This window comes from Pomacea canaliculata, linkage group LG14 (genome assembly GCF_003073045.1).
Source record: "Pomacea canaliculata isolate SZHN2017 linkage group LG14, ASM307304v1, whole genome shotgun sequence".
NCBI lineage: Eukaryota > Metazoa > Mollusca > Gastropoda > Architaenioglossa > Ampullariidae > Pomacea > Pomacea canaliculata.
The window spans coordinates 13,430,935-13,437,123 of record NC_037603.1 but is presented as its reverse complement, the minus strand read 5'-3'; the positions used below and the strand labels follow the sequence as shown (position 1 = coordinate 13,437,123).

General features: G+C 37.2%; 1 long non-coding RNA gene across 1 annotated transcript; it reads left to right on the top strand.

The window, feature by feature from the left end:
• The first annotated feature begins 488 nt into the window (after nucleotides 1–488).
• Nucleotides 489–5,728, top strand: LOC112555402. Its single transcript, XR_003097467.1, has 2 exons — nucleotides 489–847; nucleotides 1,734–5,728. It is a non-coding gene; the product is annotated as an uncharacterized LOC112555402 (long non-coding RNA).
• Nucleotides 5,729–6,189: the final 461 nt, after the last annotated feature.

Below are 6,189 nucleotides of genomic sequence, written 5' to 3'. Positions count from 1 at the left end.
TGCACGTCTGGTGTTTAGAGACAGGAAACTGGACCATGTCAAACCTTTCATTTTCTGTTTACAGGGCTGACTGCCTAGCCATGATGTAGCCTTAGTTGCTGGTTCGGCATAAAACACCAATTTCCCTCCACCCCCTTTCATTTTCTGTACCGGCTACCCATCCGTTCTCACATTCAAAATGTCTTTAATTTCTTTGCAGGCTCCTGCCCTATTTCTGTGAAGTTCTCTTTCCATACATCCATGCCAGACTGCTCTTCGTCTGATGAACATACTCTCTATCCCTGTCACAACAACCACATATGGTCACATGACATTTAGTTACTGCAAAATGAACTCTGTTCCCTTCCATATTTGCTCTTTGCTCACCATTAAATCTTTTAAATTTGCAGTAAAAACCACATTCATGAGAAGAAAGCATGCTGGGAAACCTACGGTCTATTTTAGTCACTTGGGATATCCCCGTCGCTGCGCATGCGTTTACAGAAAACACGATCACCTCAAACATGGCGTCTAGGCAGAACAAGTAAATGCGTGAGGCAAACCTTTCTCATCGAGAAGTGATGATGTTGGAAATCATTTTAGAGAATATGGCCAGCATATGTTCGGATTTTTCCAATAAGGACAAAATAAAGTCTGGATGATGATTGCAGAAAAAGTGTCATATTTGGGAGCCGCAACACGCACCAACGACGAGGTGCGTGAAAAGTTTTATAATTTAAAACGAGAACACAGAGCCCGAGTCTCAGCAAGAAAGCAAACAGCAATGGAGGGGTTATCGCAAAACCATACGATGACATCCTCGATGCCATTGTGGGAAAGGATACAGAGCTGGTCAAGGGGGTGAAAGGTGAGTAAACTTGCAAATGTACACGTGTAGTTTCAAACATAGCACAGCATAGATTCACTGAAATGGGAAAAGAGCAGGGCAGCTTGTATTTATATGATGTCCATTTTAATCTTTTGCAAACCATTTTTCCCAATGTCCAAGTGTCTTTACCAAAGCTGACAAATGACAAACTTTCTTGTCAACACAGAAGTGACATATGCTACAGGTGATGGGTTCTCTATTTCAATTAATTACTGATCAAGGAAACTTGTGACTTTATTTCATTTTTTAAGTTGAAATTGTTTTCAAAAATAGGCTCGATATACTATTGTTTACATAAGGCAGTGAAATTTTTTTACATTTACAGTAATTTTTCTTCATCACTGGAGTAAATTTCTATTAACATTTTAAAGAATTCTTGAGTTCTTTTAAATTAAAATTGCAGATATGCTTCTTCTTGCCAAGTGACCTCTTTTTTTACCAGCATGAGATTTAGCTAAAACAAATCAGAGACAAAAAACTGGACCATGTCACACATTTCATTTTCTGTTTACGGAGCAGTGATGTAGCCTTAGTTGTTGGGTTGGCATAAAACACTAATTTCCCTCCACCCCCTTTCCTTTTCTGTGCCGGCTACCCATCCATTCTCACATTCAAAATGTCATTGAATCTTTTGAATTTTCACTAAATACCACATTTTTCAAGGGCACCAATCAACAATCACCCGACACCAATCAATATTCTCTGTGTCTTCTGTTTGTCTTTATACTACTTATTTTCATAGTTGTTCCATCCTTCATAGTCTTTTCATGCCTCCAAAATAGAAAACAAAACCCCGTAGCGACAGTATCTCGATCAGCATCCTGAGTAAAACTACATGATGCTTTGTTTATGCTTCTGTTTCCAGGAGGCTTTGATGTGCATCCATGCCTATTGTCGTCATGAAGCTGTATTTTGCATTCGATGCTGGCAGTTGGTCAAAAAACCATTGTTTCCTTTGAAGGTGCCAGACTCAAAAGTTAGCTTTTTACAACTAATTTTAGCATCTTATTAATCTTAATTAAACCACTGCACTGTAAAGATTGAGTGTGCTGGCCAGTTGTAAAGGGTCGGCAGGCTGGCCAGTTCTAACTGTTGAATGCTCTGTTGCGCAATGGATAACTCTTGTCAAGCATTCAACCACATCTAATTACAACACTCACTTCATGTCCATTCACCATTCAAAGTTCATAATCCAATGTTCACAGGTCATTACTTACATCAATACTATAAGTCTAACTTCACGTTGGCGTAAACTTTGAGCAATACACACACTTCAAACAGCTTCCTCGCGTCTCCTGGCAGTGGACTTCCAGTCCCTATCAGGCAGATTAGGAAAGTGAGGATTCTCTCGTAGTCGCCTCTTCCTACATGTGGGGTGTCCCTGGTCACCCATTGATCTTGGACTGAATCAGGGAAGTCCGCAGGTACTGAAACTATTATACCCCCACACACACACGCGCGCGGCCTTGTGTTTAGGCCAGAGTGTCCCGTGTCACTGGTCAGATTATGGGCCACACCTTGACCATCCTGTCCTGTCATTAGCCGGAGCGTTGCCAACTTGACCAGTGCACTTTTGGTGGTCTAAATCTAACTAAACATTGCTAAAAGTAGAAAATACGTTTTCTACAACATCCCTTTCTCTGGGAGAAACAAATTGTGACTGATAAGAACAATTTCTTCAAAATCAAAAACTATGCATACTAAACAAGACATAAAATGAATTAGCACAATTCAATTACATCAAAACAGTAACCAAAATCATTAACATATGCATCAATCTCAGTAAGCAAAGCAACCAGAAATTATTAAAGCATTGAATTTTCATCAGAAAAGTCAGTCTTTCCATGTCTCCTACTTGTCTTATGCACTATAGGCATGATTATACACTATATAAATCGCACATTTATTGTTATTCCTTTCATGCTGTGTCAGCATTTAAATGAAAGATAACCAACAAAATTGTATACCAAGATAATCTTTTTACTTTGAAACCGAAAAACGAAACTTAATTGCTGGTTCAGCTGTTGGATAATCTGTAAAAGTACCCAAAATTGCTGCAAACACATTTCACTCTGCCTGAAATTGGGGTTAACATATATAGATGACTATGTGTGACGAACGAGGCGGGGCAGAGGGATGGAGCTAACCCGCCCGAGGGGAAAGGGGTCACTTTAGCTGGTTCACTCCACCCGACTTTCGCCGTCACATTCTGTCACACGTCCGCACGCGTACTAACAGTCACACTCACCCGCATGCGCAAACACACCTGCAAGACAGTTGTACAAATTATAAAATAATTATTAAAACAAAAGCAAAATTAGGTTGACATGAGATCAGATATGAAATTGAACATGCATATAACTACTTAAACCGGCCCGGCATCAGCGCCGGTAATCGATGGTTACAGAATAAAGGTTTAGAAGATAATTAGTTGATACATCAATATCTATACATACGTCCGGACACTCTGTCCGTTCTGGACCTACTGTTCACAGTCGTGGAATCTGGTATGTCTTACAAATTTTTTATGAAAATGTACACTGCAGCATCCCTGCATATGATCTCAGGAAAGAACTAGCAATTCACTGTAAAGACATTACCAGGCAGAACGAAGAAGTTTTATATCCATGTCCATAACACTGCTAAACAAGGCATGACAAATATGTGCGTGTGTGGAGGAGGTTAGGCACAAATTTATGCTCAAGTGGATTTTTGTTGTTACCATTTCAATATTAAATGTTGAACTTTTATATAAATACTAATCTTTTGATGCTTGTAATGTCATATAGTTTTACATGGTTTGCATACTATAGAAGCTGAACATATATACATTTCTCCAGGGAGAAAATAAAGTTGTACAAAATTACAACATGCTAATTTATGACTTCTTTTACCTTTAAGATTCTAGCTCTCTGCAAAACATCATGCCCTGTAAGTGTGAGAACGTCCAGGTCGTTCTGTGTTTCAGGCAATGTGCAGCCAACTGCATCCAACGTAGATTGGTCGCATCTGCTCATCAGCCTTATGTCTTACAAATTTCTTATACAAATGTACACTGCAGCATCCCTGAATATGGTCTCAGGAAAGAACTAGCAATTCACTGTAAAGACATTACCAGGCAGAACGAAGAAGTTTTATATCCATGTCCATAACACTGCTAAACAATGCTTGACAAATATGTGCATGTGCAGAGGAGGTTAGGCACAAATTTATGCTCAAGTGGATTTTTTTTGGTTACCATTTGAATATTAAATGTTGAACATTTATATAAATACTAATCTTTTGATGCTTGTAATGTCACATAGTTTTTTTAATGCTTTGCATACTATGGAAGCTGAATAGATAAACATTTCTCCTGGGAGAAAAAGTTGCATCAAAATTACATGCTAATTTATGACTTCTTTTACCTTTAAGATTCTAGCTCTCTGCAAAGCATCCTGCTGTATGAGAACGTCCAAGTCGTTCTGTGTTTCAGCCAACTCTATCCAATGTAATTACTCGACAAAAAATTCTTTTTATCTAGTCAAATACACGTAATTTTAATTTTGTAAACTTGAGTTCTGATGTTCCTAAGGGGATGTAACCTTCATTTGGTGGAAAGGCAAATTTATAGTCGATTACTTCCCTTACACTTTCCCATCGTTATCTTATTTGGTGAACTGTATGGAAGGGGGAGGATCGGGCACAATGCCGCTAATGAACTGCCTTCGATGAACAGGGTGATGGGGATATTGGAGTTTGTTTTTGTTTTTTTTACTATTTTTCAAACATCTTCAACATCGATTGAAGTAGGTTTAGGGTAAATTTTCTCTCCCATAGACAGGAGCATGACCGTCAGCCATGTTGAACATCGCTCACCCCTCGCAACTCGGGATATTGGAGTTTTTGTTGTGTTTCTTTTGCATCGGTTACAATGAGTGTTTGGCTAGGGTAAGCAGACGACAGAAGAAGTGAGGTCACAGTCTCAGCATAGCTTTGTAATACCCATCAACTGTTACTCTATAAGAAAGCTGTACATTTATTTATTTAAAGCTAGGACAATGTAGTCTTCAATACAGTCTGCTGTAACATGAACATAGGATTGTGCATGTGAAATTTAATCAAGCATAGGTGGCGTGTTAGAAAAGGTTCTGAATGTGCCTTGGATAAAACGTACATATATTTAGTATGCAAATATTATAATGCTCTCTCTATGTATAAATATATTTGCTAGCAGACGAACACATATTCAATCTAACCTGTAAGTGCCCTTGTGGATTAGCAAAGTTGTATTGAACTGTATTGTACACAAAAAGACAACAGGCAAAGTTTTGAATGTGTAATGTGAAGATTTATTCCTTCAGCTTTAAAAAAAATGCGTATACATGTAGTTGTCTTCTTTATGAAGGTATAATACTAAGTTTTTCATGCTGATTTGAGAGATAAATATGATCATTATACTCAAATACAGAACTGGAATCTAAATTTTGCATGTTAAGTGCATTCTTATATTATTGTTTGATTGTAGTACGTGTAAAAGTTGTGTATATCATAAGTATGGATAAATGTATATGTTATTGATAAATATACTGTGTATAGACATACAATTGTTTTCTATGAAGACCAAATATGAAATCTCATGTATTTATTAAGAAAGTTATATTTATGAAGAAATTGTTTTACATAAATGAAAACAAGTCCTTTAATTGTCAGAAGCATAACTGATAATGTATTTTCCTCTGCTTTGGACTGTTACTAAATTTAATAATAAAAGTATGTTTGTCACACTGGTCCAGACAGTATTTTTGAAATGCTACTTTCATGCCTAGTACTTCTTCATTGATGACGAAAAAAGATGTTAATAAAATTAATGAAATTTTACACAGCCACGGAGATGTGTTCTTTACAGCATTATCATCTATTTCATTCACACCACTGGTTTAATTAACACGTAGGAAAATTGATTCAATATCACAAACGTATCATTCTAAGACACGCTGCTTTTGTCAAAACTTGATTATTGATACCATATATCCCCAACAATATCAACAATAATTAGCAGCCCTCACTGGTGTCTAAATAATAGCTTTTGTTAATTTGTTTCTCACTTTTTCTCAAACAAGGCTGATATTGGTTATCACATCTGAATGAAAGCACCCACACAAATAAATACATGAAAGTGAATTTTTACTACTTTGCCAGTACGAATGAAATATTCACTTTGTTCTGGAAACAAATCCTTGGTGAGAATATCAGCATTCTGGCCACCACGGTTTTCTCCCATTTACTAGATTGCTCTTCTTAATGTTCACAGTCGACTGTAAATTATTTCCAAAAAGTTT